This window comes from Mauremys mutica, unplaced genomic scaffold (genome assembly GCF_020497125.1).
Source record: "Mauremys mutica isolate MM-2020 ecotype Southern unplaced genomic scaffold, ASM2049712v1 000598F_np12_subseq_112121:266766_obj, whole genome shotgun sequence".
Lineage (NCBI taxonomy): Eukaryota > Metazoa > Chordata > Testudines > Geoemydidae > Mauremys > Mauremys mutica.
In genome coordinates, this window is record NW_025423015.1 from 63,752 (window position 1) to 79,515 (window position 15,764).

The window sequence follows — 15,764 nt, forward strand, 5'->3', positions numbered from 1 at the left end:
TAATTTGGTGCCCCCTCACGGGCTCCCCACCATCATGTCCAGACCCTGATACCTCCCTGTAGTGCTTGATTTGTATTGAAAGAGGCGCCAGAGCTCAGCCCCGGCACAAATTCAGCACTGGCAGGGTGGCCTCACAGCAGCGGCTGCTGGCCGAGCGCCCAGCTCTGAAGGCCATGCCACCGCCAGCAGCAGCGCAGAAGTGAGGGTGGCCTGATGTGTGGTGTATTGTGCAGCCTTTTATTTTATGTAAAGTGCAGTTTGTAATGTGGCATTTCACCACCGCGGGGTCGGCTCTGGTGGCGACAGTTTCAAGCTTAACAGAGTGAAAGTCACCTCTGCTGCTCGCTTCAAATGTACAGTCTCTAGGAACACACACAGACCAAGCGAAGTGACCACACAGACATTCACAAGCACAAGGTCTAGTCGGTTTTACAAGTTTTTATTAAAGTTACAGTTAAGGTTATGACGACCCAAGCACATAGAAATTCTATAAAGACCTGTGCAAAAGTAACACCTCTAGTTCTATTCACATCCTGACAATAGTATTAGGGTCTGATGAGTCTCTCATGGATTGATCATCAGTAGAGGGATGGTTCCTGCTGGAGTTTCCCACAAGGAGCTCAATTTTCCTGCTCTGGGCACCCCCTTTATATAATGTGATTCTGATTATACCTCATTAGCATTGACACACAACCTGTGTCCTGTGGTTAAGGCACATTTGGAAACAGAGGCGCCTTTCCAGAATTTTTTTATTTAAAATTAATCTTCCGGCTAATTGTTCACCCTGTTACCCCTTGGTACCTCTTTTCCCATAATCTTAGGGCATCGGGTTTTTCCTCAGCCATTTACTTCTGTCAGCATTTCCTAGCTCCAAGGGCTAAAATAGCAAAGCTAAAATCTTGCAGGTCTCAGCCTACAGACCTTGCGTTTCAACCCTATTTACGTAGATACCTAATACATGATTATTCTCGCTACAGACCGATCAATCGATTCTCTATTTAGCATACAGTGATTCCATGTGACATAACGTGTTAGTTATTTATAACACCACACAATAAATGAATAGTAAACTAAAATCACTGGCTGCCATTCCCACCCTTACTCCTACGCTGCTGCTGTGGCCTGTGGTGCCCGATGCTCTGCCTGCAGCTCAAGCCGGGCTTTGCGCTCTCACACGGGGGCAGCATCTTGCTAGAGCCCCAGATACCCTGCAGCCCTGTGGCTGCTCCTGGCTCACCAGGGGCCATTTCATATTTTGGGGAGGGGGGCAACTTTAACTGTGATCCCAGGGGCTACTGAGGCACCTGAAAACTGTAGGGTTTTTTGCAGAAAATAACTTAGAAATTCACTGACGAGCTCTGTAACTAATTGTTATATAAAGAAAGATAAATATATACTGACTCCAATTACAGCCACGTATTAAATTTAAAATTAAATTTAGAACAGTCAGGAGATAATACAGCAAGATATTCCCTCTCCCAAGCCTTGAGGTATCAGTTCTGGAGCTCCAAGTGGGGGGCGGGGGGCAGGGCTGCAGGAAGAGCTGCAGGGCAGACAGCTGAAGAGAAGTGGGGGGAGGAGAGACAGGACACCCCTGCTGGAGGAACCCCCTCAGCAAGGCCCCCCCTGGACTGTCATGTCGTCTGCCCCCCACTGAGTCTGGCCCCGTCCAGCTCTTCACAATGAGAACAGCGCTGGGCTCCCTGCCAGCGAGCTCTCCCTGCACCTGCCAGGGCCTCCATCTCCTGTGCCCGTCTGTGGCTAGTAGGGGGGTGATGGCTCTGTTGGGAGAGAGGAGGGGCTCTCGCTTCGTCCCCTCCCCCTGGCGTTTCCTGGCTGCTCTGAGTGGGGTGGGGGTGGGACTCTGCCTGTGAGCCACCCAGAGCTTCCATTTGATTGGCTCCTCTGCCCCATGAGTGTGGGGCTGTGAGTGGGGCAGCAGGTCCTGAGTGTTGGACTCTTGCTCTTTCAGGGGCCGGTGACCTTCGAGGAGGTGGCTGTGTATTTCACCAGGGGAGAGGGGGCTCTGCTGGACCCCACTCAGAGAGCCCTCTACAGGGATGTCATGCAGGAGAACTATGAGACTCTGACCTCCCTAGGTAAGGAGTCCTGTCTCCTGGGTTATTAGAAGCTGTGGGGTCTCTGAAGAACCTGAGTAGTAATAACTTTATACCTTTATTTGTCATACAAGTTTTGACAAGGCAAAAAAGTGGGGGCAAGGAAACTTATCTCCCACCCACTAGAATCATTCTTGGACATGTGCCTTTTTCGTGCCTTCAGTCATTTTAAAATTGCATTTAATGTATCCTTATTGGCTACATTAATAACTGTAGTTTTCCTGCATTTTCCTCTTTTTTTAAGAGGAAAATATGCCGCCTGTAGAATTCTAAATTGAGTAAATAGGTGTGTGACTCATGCATGGCTTGTGTGACAGTCAGATGAGCTCCTCTTTTGATAGGAGAGCACATAATGTTGCCATTCAGGAGCCCACGGGTGAAGGGAGAACAGAGCCATGGGAGGGGACGAGACCGTGGGCGGGGGAGTAGCTAATTCTGGGGTGCCTGGACATGGGGTGGGTGTGTGCAGGATTAGAGCTAAGAAGCAGCAGGGAGGGAGGAGGTTGTGAGAGACGAGGAGGAAACACAAGAAGTTCCCAAGGTGCTGGCTGAGAGTAATGGGAAGAAGGAGAGGGGAGTGTGGGGGAAGGGCACTCAGGAAGTGGGCTGGGTGGGTCGGTGGGAGGGAGGAGAGGTTTGGGGATCTAGAGCTGTGGGGGATCCCAGACCTTTAACCCCGAATCCCTACCCAAGCCTTGTTGGTTTAGAGCCCACACTCCAGTTTTCTTTCGGTTCAGTTTCACTTCATTATACATTTTCCCCACAAATATTATTATTTTAACTCTTGACCTCCCTCTCCCCCTCATTACCTCCCCCTCCCCATATAACCTCCCCATCTCTGTGCACAGAGACCCCGGCCACCGACCCTGAGTCCTTGCTGCATCCTCCCTCCCAGAGCAGGGACCCTTCCCAGGCACAAATGGGCACATTGTTGATTATGTCACAGGGTGGTGGTGTAGCCTGTGCAATTTTTACACCGATAAGATGACGTGTTGGGGCACAACTCGCCCTTGTACATGGCCACTCACAGTTAATGGAGGAGATGAAATTGGGTGAAACACACAGAAACTTGATTTAATACAGACAGTTATAGTTGAAATCACAGGCAAGGCTCAATACACGTAACGATTAGAGTAAGAGAAGTATAGTAAAGAGGGGCTTGCACTGTGCATACTTCCAAGTTATGAACACCAATGGAAACAAAGATCGAGGGGCAAGGGAGCCCATCAGAAGGGAGGGCCTGATAAAATGAAAAAATGGTCACTAGGAGAGGTAATTTATCCACTTCCTTATGGTAATAGGTTGGCTATATACCATGCCTGCTCCTTAACTGTAATTACAAGAATGTCAATAGCTGCCCAACCCGTATGTGGCCTTTGGAAAGTCCATAATTAAGCATCAAGCATTAATACTCATGATTTACATCACTTAGTTATTAATAATTCCAAGATATGAATGCGTCCAACTGCTGAGATCCTGCATAGCAACCTAATTGCTAAAGCCCACCCCAAACTTCCTTCTTTCAGAATCCTGTGGCGTGTTGCACCTGTTTGTAGTTACTTGTTAGTCTGTCAAAATGAGGGTGTGAAATATCTGACCTGGGATTCTCTCCTTAGGCCTGGTCAGGTAAATCCCAGACTTCAGCATAACTTCTCCCACAAATCCTCCACCTAATAGAAGGCCCTTAACTGTAGCAAGCTGAATAACCCATTTATCTATGTTCACCTCCTTGCCCCTCCACGCATGGTCCAAGCTAATAAGCAATTCTCTGATCATGACATCTTACCTCTAGCGAGTATGAAATTGCCCACAAGACGTGAGACTGGGTCATAGATCGTAAAATCAGGTCGGGGTCAACAAGAGTGAGAGTTTGGAGAGAGTCTTGTCCCCCCTCTCCCCATCTGCAGCAGCCACAAGCTGTCTTCCCTCCCGGCTCCTTGGATCTCTGAGCCTGTCCCTCCTGAAGCTGCGTGGCCCAGTTCTTGTTTCTTACATTCTCCTTTTTCCGGAAGAATTAGAGGCTGTTGCTCCTGAATGTTAGTGTGTAATTCCCCAGCCTTCTCCTCCCACTGGGGGAGTTTAATTCTCCCTCCCGTTACACCTGAGTCACTAGACTTCCTAATTCCCCAAAATGTGCTTTTGCGATGTTCTGGGGTAGCAAAGCCTTTCGCCTGCCTTCATGGTCTGCTCAAGGAATGGCCCCTCAGGTGTCAGGCCTCTAGCCAGCCCCTCTCTGTGGGTAGGGACCCACCTGCCTCTCCTTTTTGACCAGGATTTGAGGATTGCAGCTTGTCCTCCACTGTGTTCGCTGGAGTAACGTCCAGTTCCTGTGCTTTGCTTTCTCTCCAGAGGCTGTGAGCAGTGTGTGTGTGAGAGAGGTGGGACTTTTGGGTTTGGTCCTGCTTTGAGCAGGGGGTTGGACTAGATGACCTCCTGAGGTCCCTTCCAACCCTGAGATTCTATGATTCTGGTGATACTTGTATGATGCCAATACGCACCTCAGTTTCCATCTGTGGTTGGTATTGCTATGATTAGAACGAGCAGGAGACATGAGGTGTTTTGTCACACAGCTGTCATGGGGTGATGTGAATGGGTCATTAAGGATTGGCTGGGGCCAACTTAGATCAATGGAATACCCGACAGAGACAAGGGAATAATTGTCACCTGTCCATGGGAGGATCTCAGCTTGGCTGAGTGAAGAACACATGGACTCGTTATGTTTTTGAGAGCAGGAAGAACTGGGCTCGCAGACACAGGGAGCTTTGCCGGAGTGAAGACAAATGGACAGACACAGTGAAAAGAAACCAAACTGTTTTCTACAGCAGCCTGGCTCAAGGGCATTGGCCAGTGTGGACTATATTGTCTTCATTGCTTCTCTGTGCTAATGAAAACACTTTCCAGTGCTGTGTTTCGGTTGACTAATAAACCCTGCAATGTTTTAAAAGTCTGCCCAGTGTCACAGCAAAAACTTGCTGAGGTGCATTGAAGCATGAATGAGGAACAGTCTCTGAACAGGAGTGTCGTTCAGCTGGACCTGCTGGCAGAGCTCACAGGTTGAAATAGGAGCGTTGAAGCCAGAGGCTCAGTCTCAGGTGTTGAAGCTACATGGCCTGTCCTTGTGGAAGAGTGGGAGCCCTTGGGGGTCTAGTGCACTCAAGGGGCACCTCCCAAGGACTGTTTAAAAGCCAGGGCATTGCACAGATCCTGTGGATCCATGACAGTGCCAGAGGTTCAGCCTTCTGGGGAAAAGATACAAAACAAGAAAAGGATCTAAATGTGTGTTTACCATCGCTCCCTCTCAGTCCTCATGGGAATCCCTGATCCGTTCCAAAGTGTATTAAAACCTTCCTCTAAGGCTCACCTCTTGGTTATCAGGTCATGTCAGTTTTGTTAGAGGTTTTCCCTTCACCCTCCCACTTCCCTGGCTCTTATCACGCAGACAGGAAGCAGCAAAAGACCAGAAGTCCGAAGCGCAGACAATGCCATGTTTATTGGGGTTAGTTTCCAAGGAAGCATATTCCGAAGCCCTTCACACCAGTCGGGCTTATCTTGATCTACTGATACAGTCTGTTCCCCAGTGTCCCCCTTCCCAGCTCTGATGCCGCAGAGCGTTTATCCCGTGTCCCCCTTCCCAGCTCTGATGCAGCTGAGCCTGGCCTGTGTTCCCGTTTCCCCCCCCACCTTAACAAACATGATTCCAATTTCCCTTCCCCCTCCTATTTGACCCCGTTTATATAGTAATATTCTCAGCTATACCTTAACCAATCATTTTACTGAAATTTAACGAACCAATTCTAACATTGTAACATAATTCTCTAACCAATTATATCCCACCACCCTAATTAACTTACACCTAGCAAAATTAATTATACAGCAGACAGAAACAATTAGAGAACCAGACAGATTAACAATAGAAAAGTGGTGGCCATAAAGATAGAACAATACAGAAATGAGGGTTTCACAACCATTGATAAGTGATTTGTTGCCAGACAGGCTGCTGTCTAACTAAGTTTTCTTTAACCATCTTAAGATCTGTTTCTTTATCTGGTGGTGATGGGCACTATCAGGACAGGATCATCTTCCTAACAGCCCAGTAGCACCTTATTTCAGTGTGACTGGTTTGGGATGTGAGGATGTGACCCTTTGCTTCCCAGCTAATGGCTTCTCTTGCTGCTTAGCCAAACTCCTTAGCCTAGGAACAAGGCCTCAGACTATCCTAGTGAGAGAAGGCCCAGACACAGGTGGACTGAGATTTTGATTCTTTGTTTTATACCCCTGTAACTAGCTAAGTTGTAAAAATACCCCTAAGTTCTTAAACTATAGACTTTACAGGCCTGTTCTAACAGTGGGTTCTATCCCTTCCCCCATTCTGTGTCTGGCTTGTCTATTCAGATTGTAAATTCTTCAGGGCATGGCCCAGCTACTGTTCTCTGTTTGTACTTTGCCTAGCACAATGGAGACCCACTGTTAGTTGGTCCTTAGGCACTAAGGTAATTCATATGATTTATAATCATAATAACTCTCCTGCCACTTGGAGCCAAGGAAGTTGGCCTTGGGATGTTACTGCATAAAAATGAGCTGGGGGTTAAAACCATGGACTATTCCTTGTGACAAGTATCCCACAAATTCCACTGACCTCTCTTGTTTTCTTTGCCTGCAGTAGGGTTTCCAGTTTCCAAACCTGATGTGGTCTCCCAGCTGGAACGAGGGGAAGAGCCGTGGGTCCCAGACCTCCAGGGCTCTGAGAAAGAAGTGCTTCCAAGAGCTGCCTGCACAGGTGAGGACTTGGTTAAACCAACTCAACAACTGTGTGGGAATGCAGGAAACATTTGGGATGCCCTACAAAAACCCTGTGAGCTCTCCAAGTTCAGGATTGTTCCCTGCAGATGTGGAATCTTTATGGCAGATGTCACTCATGGCTTCCCTCCTATTCTGACTGACAACTGGCAGCAGGTCCCGCCCCATCTCACTTTCCCCTGAGTGTTCTGGTGAGATGTGGATCAAAACTGATCCCTTCCTCTCTCCTCTGGGGAAGGGTTTGGGGAAAATCAGCTCCTGATAGGATTGATCTTTCCTGCACATATTTTGGTTTGTTCCCTCCTTTTTCCATTCCTCTCACTGATATTTCCTTTCTCTCAGGTGCAGAGAGTGACCTATGTCTGGATTCTCTCTGTCTCCCATCAGGTGATGGGAAGGTGAGTGAGAATGAGGAGGAGAAACCCCAGCAGGAAGATGCTGAGAAAGTAGAACCACATAGGATGTTATCAGGAAGATCCAAAGGGAACGATTCCAGGAGTTGTGCACTCCCAGAAAAAGCAAAAGCCTGTGAGACTCTGCACAGGCCAGAGGAGAACTTCAGTAGCCACTCAAACCTTATTACACGTGAGAGAAACAACTTGGAAGAGACACGCTACACATGCCATGAGTGTGGGAAAAGCGTCAATCGAAGCTCAATCCTTATCACACATCAGAGAATCCACACTGGAGAGAAACCGTACACATGCTCTGACTGTGGGAAAAACTTCTATCTGAGCTCAACCCTTCGCGCACATGGTAGAATCCACACAGGAGAGAAACCCTACTCCTGCTCTGAGTGCGGGAAACGCTTCCATCGGAGCTCAAACCTTGTCGCACATCAGAGAATCCACACTGGTGAGAAACCTTATGGATGCTCTGAGTGCGGTAAAAGCTTCGGTTACAGCTCAGTCCTTATTAGACATCTGAAAATCCACAAACGCCTTGACTAGGACTGACCAAAGATTTTTTTTTTTTTAATCACATTTGTTAATTCCCACATAGTGATCTTTGCACCATCTTCACCATGGTGTCTCAGCTCCCCCAGATGAGTTGCCTGTTTCTGCCTTGTGTAGTTCACCCTTCTTTGGGGTCAGTCCTGTGATCTTCTCTATCAACTCCTTCCCCTTTGAATTGAAGGAGTGTGTGTCCCTCCAGCCAGGAATGTTCATCAGCTCCAGGTGACGTTATTGATATAATCTGGGACCATATAGAACATGGTTGTAACCAAGGTCCTGTAGTGGCACCAAATCTTATGTAAAGGGGATCATATAAGGTGTCTAAGACCAGGTTATGGGTTGCTGGTTATGATTATGCTGTCTGTATACATGTCATTTTTTAGTTGAAGTTATGAATATTGGCTCTATCCTGTCTGTATTTCAAACTTGTGCTGTGCTTCTGGGTGATACCCCAGACAAGTTGGTGTTAGCTCTGCTTAGCCTGCTTGATGTCCCATTAAGGACCATCAGCTACACAATTGACCCATGGAGAGAAGGCAGATACGCCTTGTAACTCAGCAGGGTGTGCAGGGACTTCCCCATGTGATTCCGGACTCCATTTTGCTGTAATTTTCCACAGTAAGGACAAAGAGGTTCTTACACCTGGAAAAGAGACTATAAAAGGCTGATGCCTCATCTCCATCTTGTCTTCAATCCTGCTTCTTACCTCTGGAGGGACTTTGCTACAAACTGAAGCTCTACACAAGGGACTGATGACCCATCCCAGAGGAGGATGTACTCCAGAGACTTGATTTGAACCTGCAGTTTACTCCATCACTGCTACAAGCCTGAACTAAGAACTTTGCCATTACTGCATGTCATTGATTCAATTTAACCAATTCTAGCTCTCATCTTTATCTTTTTCCTTTTATGAAAAAACCTTTAGATTTTAGATTCTAAAGGATTGGCAACAGCATGATTTGTGGGTAAGATCTGATGTGTATATTGACCTGGGTCTGGGGCTTGATTCTTTGGGATCGAGAGAACCGTTTTCTTTTATTGGGTTGTTGGTTTTCATAACCATTCATCCCCAGGATGAGTGGCACTGGTGGAGATACTGGGAGACTGGAGTGTCTAAGGAAATTGCTTGTGTGACTTGTGGTTAGCCAGTGGTGTGAAACCAAAGTCCTCTTTGGCTGGCTGGTTTGCTTTGCCTTACAGGTGGAAAAACCCCAGCCCAGGGCTATAACTGCCCTGTTTAAGCAATTGGTCCTGAACTGGCACTCTCAGTTGGGTCATAAGAACATAAGAAAGGCCGTACCAGGTCAGACCAAAGGTCCATCTAGCCCAGTATCTGTCTACCGACAGTGGCCAATGCCAGGTGCCCCTGAGGGAGTGAACCTAACAGGCAATGATCAAGTGATCTCTCTCCTGCCATCCATCTCCATCCTCTGACGAACAGAGGCTTGGGACACCATTCTTACCCATCCTGGCTAATAGCCATTTATGGACTTAGCCACCATGAATTTATCCAGTCCCCTTTTAAACATTGTTATAGTCCTAGCCTTCACAACCTCCTCAGGTAAGGAGTTCCACAAGTTGACTGTGCGCTGCGTGAAGAAGAACTTCCTTTTATTTGTTTTAAACCTGCTGCCTATTAATTTCATTTGGTGACCCCTAGTTCTTGTATTATGGGAATAAGTAAATAACTTTTCATTATCCACTTTCTCAACATCACTCATGAGTTTATATACCTCTATCATGTCCCCCCTTAGTCTCCTCTTTTCCAAACTGAAGAGTCCTAGCCTCTTTAATCTTTCCTCATATGGAACCCTCTCTAAACCCCTAATCATTTTAGTTGCTCTTTTCTGAACCTTTTCTAGTGCTAGAATATCTTTTTTGAGGTGAGGAGACCACATCTGTACACAGTATTCGAGATGTGGGCGTACCATGGATTTATATAAGGGCAATAATATATTCTCAGTCTTATTCTCTATCCCCTTTTTAATGATTCCTAACATCCTGTTTGCTTTTTTGACCGCCTCTGCACACTGCGTGGACATCTTCAGAGAACTATCCACGATAACTCCAAGATCTTTTTCCTGACTCGTTGTAGCTAAATTAGCCCCCATCATGTTGTATGTATAGTTGGGGTTATTTTTTCCAATGTGCATTACTTTACATTTATCCACATTAAATTTCATTTGCCATTTTGTTGCCCAATCACTTAGTTTTGTGAGATCTTTTTGAAGTTCTTCACAATCTGCTTTGGTCTTAACTATCTTGAGTAGTTTAGTATCATCTGCAAACTTTGCCACCTCACTGTTTACCCCTTTCTCCAGATCATTTATGAATAAATTGAATAGGATTGGTCCTAGGACTGACCCTTGGGGAACACCACTAGTTACCCCTCTACATTCTGAGAATTTACCATTAATTCCTACCCTTTGTTCCCTGTCCTTTAACCAGTTCTCAATCCATGAAAGGACCTTTCCTTTTATCCCATGACAGCTTAATTTACGTAAGAGCCTTTGGTGAGGGACCTTGTCAAAGGCTTTCTGGAAATCTAAGTACACTATGTCCACCGGATCCCCCTTGTCCACATGTTTTTTGACCCCTTCAAAGAACACTAATAGATTAGTAAGACACGATTTCCCTTTACAGAAACCATGTTGACTATTGCTCAACAGTTTGTTTTTCTATGTGTCTGACAATTTTATTCTTTACTATTGTTTCAACTAATTTGCCTGGTACCGACGTTAGACTTACCGGTCTGTAATTGCCAGGATCACCCCTAGAGCCCTTTTTAAATATTGGCGTTACATTAGCTAACTTCCAGTCGTTGGGTACCGAAGCAGATTTAAAGGACAGGTTACAAACCTTGGTTAATAGTTCCGCAACTTCACATTTGAGTTCTTTCAGAACTCTTGGGTGAATGCCATCTGGTCCCGGTGACTTGTTAATGTTGAGTTTATCAATTAATTCCAAAACCTCCTCTAGTGACACTTCAATCTGTGACAGTTCCTCAGATTTGTCACCTACAAAAGCCAGCTCAGGTTTGGGAATCTCCCTAACATCCTCAGCCGTGAAGACTGAAGCAAAGAATCCATTTAGTTTCTCCGCAATGACTTTATCATCTTTAAGCGCTCCTTTTGTATTTTCATCGTCAAGGGGCCCCACTGGTTGTTTAGCAGGCTTCCTGCTTCTGATGTACTTAAAAAACATTTAGTTATTACCTTTGGAGTTTTTGGCTAGCCGTTCTTCAAACTCCTCTTTGGCTTTTCTTATTACACTCTTGCACTTAAGTTGGCAGTGTTTGTGCTCCTTTCTATTTGCCTCACTGGGATTTGACTTCCACTTTTTAAAGGAAGTCTTTTTATCTCTCACTGCTTCTTTTACATGCTTGTTAAGCCACGGTGGCTCTTTTTTAGTTCTTTTACTGTTTTTCTTAATTTGGGGTATACATTGAAGTTGGGCCTCTATTATGGTGTCTTTAAAAAGGGCCCACGCAACTTGCAGGGATTTCACTTTAGTCACTGTACCTTTTAACTTTTGTCTAACTAACCCCCTCATTTTTGTATAGTTCCCCCTTTTGAAATTAAAGGCCACAGTGTTGGGCAGTTGAGATGTTCTTCCCACCACAGGGATGTTGAATGCTATTGTATTATGGTCACTATTTCCAAGCGGTCCTGCTATAGTTACCTCTTGGACCAGCTCCTGTGCTCCACTCAGGATTAAATCTAGAGTCGCCTCTCCCCTTGTGGGTTCCCGTACCAGCTGCTCCATGAAGCAGTCATTTAAAGTATCGAGAAATTTTATCTCTGCATTTCGTCCTGAAGTGAAATGTTCCCAGTCAATATGGGGATAATTGAAATCCCCCACTATTATTGGGTTCTTAATTTTGATAGCCTCTCTAATTTCCCTTAGCATTTCATTATCACTATTACTGTCCTGGTCAGGTGGTCGATAATAGATCCCTACTGTTATATTTTTACTAGAGCATGAAATTTCTATCCATAGAGACTCTATGGAACCTGTGGATTCGCTTAAGATTTTTACTTCATTTGAATCTACACTTTCTTTAACATATAGTGCCACTCCTCCCCGTGCACGACCTGTTCTGTCCTTCCGATATATTTTGTACCCCGGAATGATTGTGTCCCATTGATTGCTCTCAGTCCACCAGGTTTCTGTGATGCCTATTATATCTATATCCTCCTTTATCACAAGGCACTCTAGTTCACCCATCTTATTATTTAGACTTCTGGCATTTGTGTACAAGCACTTTAAAAACTTGTCCCTGTTTATTAGCCTGCCTTTTTCTGATGTGCCAGATTCTTTTTTATGTGACTGTTTATCATCTGATCCGGCCCTTACATTGTACTTCTCATTCCTCTGCTCCTGACTATAACCTGGAGATTCTCTATCATTAGACTCTCCCCTAAGAGAAGTCTGTGTCCGATCCACACGCTCCTCTGCAGCAGTCGGCTTTCCCCCATCTCCTAGTTTAAAAACTGCTCTACAACCTTTTTAATGTTTAGTGCCAGCAGTCTGGTTCCACTTTGGTTTAGGTGGAGCCCATCTCGCCTGTATAGGCTCCTCCCATCCCAGACGTTTCCCCAGTTCCTAATGAACGTGAACCCCTCCTCTCTACACCATCGTCTCATCCACGCATTGAGACTCTGAAGCTCTGCCTGCCTACCTGGCCCTGCGCGTGGAACTGGGAGCATTTCTGAAAATGCCACCATAGAGGTCCTGGATTTCAGTCTCTTCCCTAGCAGCCTAAATTTGGCTTCCGGGACATCTCTCCTACCCTTCCCTATGTCATTGGTACCTACATGTACCACAACCACCGGCTCCTCCCCAGCACTACACATAAGTCTATCTAGATGCCTCGAGAGATCCGCAACCTTCGCACCAGGCAGGCAAGTCACCATACGGTTCTCCCGGTCATCACAGACCCAGCTATCTACATTTCTAATAATCGAATCTCCCATTACTAACACCTGCCTTTTCCTAGAAACTGGAGTTCCCTCCCCCAGAGAGGCAACCTCAGTGCGAGAGGCAACCCCAGCACCATCTGGGAGGAGGGTCCCAACTACGGGAAGGTTTCCCTCTGCTCCCATTGACTGCTCTACTTCCCTGGGCCCTTCTTCCTCCTCAACAGCACAGGAGCTGTCTAAGCGGAGGTGGGATAATTCTACAGTGTCCCGGAAAGCCTCATCAACATACCTCTCTGCCTCTCTCAGCTCCTCTAGTTCTGCCACCCTGGCCTCCAAAGTCCGTACATGGTCTCTGAGGGCCAGGAGCTCCTTGCACCGGCTGCACACACACGCCAGCCGCCCACAGGGCAGGTAATCATACATGCTACACTCAGTGCAATAAACTGGATAGCCCCCACTCTGCTGCTGGGCTTCTGCCTGCATTGTCTCCTAGTTAGTGAAAGGGTGGTTTACGGAAAGTAGTTTTGGAATGTGGTTTGGTTTATAGTTTTTAGGGGGGGGCCACGGGGAAGGGGTTAGGGCTGGTGAGGGGCTCCTACTCCCTTCCCACTCCCCTTCTAAACTCCCTTGCGAAACTCCCTGTTAGCAGCCCCTGGTCGCTTGTGCGCGGCTTTATAAAGCCCTGGCCTGAGTGAATGCCCCGCCCACTGATTAAGGCTCAGCCAATTACCAGAGGCTTCGAGCTTTCAGACCTGCCTCCAACTGCCAGCCAGAGCACACGGTCTCTCAAACAACCTAACAAACAAACAGACTGACAAACACAAGCTCAGCACACAGCAAGTAACCCCCAAACACAAACAAACACACACTACAGACAGTCACTTACCCCACAGATGCTGTATTAGCTCCTCCTTCACCTGGAGAACTCCCTTGCGAAACTCCCTGTTAGCAGCCCCTGGTCGCTTGTGCGCGGCTTTATAAAGCCCTGGCCTGAGTGAATGCCCCGCCCACAGATTAAGGCTCAGCCAATTACCAGAGGCTTCGAGCTTTCAAGACCGCATCGTCACACCCAACAAGCTACACTGAGGCAAAAACTACCTGAGCCTTCTATCCACTAGGGCTGTACATGGCGTTGGCTGCTCAAGTTAGTGATCTTGGTGTAAAAAGACAATTAGAGTTGTAGAGCAGATGCAGCCCAGGTGCAGGGGTTGGCATTAGCTTCCCCTGTGACCTGACCTAAACTCCATCACTTTCCCTGGTCTAAACAAACCCTGAGCATCCCGGTTATACTGTTCCTCCATTTCACAGCAATTGTTAGTCATCGAGTTCCTCCTTTAGGAACCAATTGTTTCATTCCCAGTTGCTCTGATGTTGGTTCAGGTTGTGCTGGGGAGCAGATATTTTTACTACCATTTTTCTCACTAAAAATATATTGAACTATAACAAAGTGCAGGAACAAGGCAGGGATAGGGGAAAACGTCATTTCTCCTCTATCAGCAGAAGAACATAGGGAATCCCTCTGATTTACCCTGATTCCTCATCACCATCCCAATCTCCCTTTTGTTCAGCTTCTGAGGTCTATATTTTTTCTGAAGGGCTGGGAAGAGGATTCACTCATAAATAACTTATAACTAAGCAAAGTGCCCATGCATTTGGCTACCAAAGCCATTGTGGCCCAGGCCCTGCAGGAGGTCGCTCCTGAAGAGATCTCCTTCCTAATCAGCTGCATGTTGCCTATTATTTGGGAAATGCAATCCCTATCTAGGTAGAGATGGGAAAAATGGAAGTGACATTTCTCTTCAGCTCACCCCTGGGAGATGCTGCAAATGTGTAGAAAATGAAATCCATGTTGAATGTGATATAGCTGCAGAAAGATACCTATTTTTAATAGAGACCTGACATTTGTTGTCTTACAGGGATTCTAAGCCGCACCTGAATTTAGTCCCTAATTTAAATCTGTGCCAGCAGATTAAAGAAATAAAAAGGCATAGTAGGGGGAGTTATACCTCATTATCGCTACTGATCTGTTGTGCGGTTGGTGAAGAATTCTACGCCAGAGAAGTATAAAATTACTCCAAGGAAGGTCAAAGATTTCACAAGAGCTCGGGTAGAAATTGCAGGTACTAGTGGTTGATTGTCACCCCCGAGATGGAAGCTGTGGCCCAGGTAAACTATTTTTAGAACCCTGCTCCCTAGTTAAGTGGCATTGGTCACACTCCTGAAGGATCCCATGATTAAATTGGGCACAACTGTCTTTTACCATTTGGATCCAAAGTCTCATGAAGCACAGAGAGAAACAGCTGATTCCTTCAGAGCCATTCCGCGCCTACGGGTCCCAATCTGGCTGCCTTGTTGGACAAGAAGCACTTCCCTGCTGGGCAAACAATGGTAGCCAATGAGGGAATGTATCAGATGCGAAGCTCAGACTGCAGGATACTTGAATGCTGAGACCCGAGGCTGTGGTTTAGTCCAGGCCTGCACAACTCGTAAAGCGGCGAGGGCAATATTACTCCAAAGAAAACAGCTGAGGGCTGAAAATCCCACCGAACCCCCCGCCCCCAGCACTGCCCAGCCCCTCCGAAACACAACTCCCCCAGCACTGCCCACCCTGCAAAAACAACGCCCCCAGCACTGCCCAGGCCCCCCGAAACAATCCCCCCCCCAAGTGCCGCCTGCCCCGTGGAAACAAACCCTCCTTCCCCAGCACCGCCCTGCCAAAACAGCGGTAATGAACCTTGCTAATATGTTATAGGGGGCCCCTAAGGTAGTATAATTAAGGTAAAAGGAAAATGTCTTTTTGTTAGAGATAGAGTAAGATCTTCCCCCCACTTGGTAATGCGTCGCCCTGTGGAGTGAATGAGGTGGGACTGAGGAAGGCAGCACCTCCAGACAGCTGCAACCCTTGGAGAGGGGCTGGGAGCCAGACCAGATCAGTAGAACAGGTCAGCCACTGACTCCTCGCTCGCCTCCTC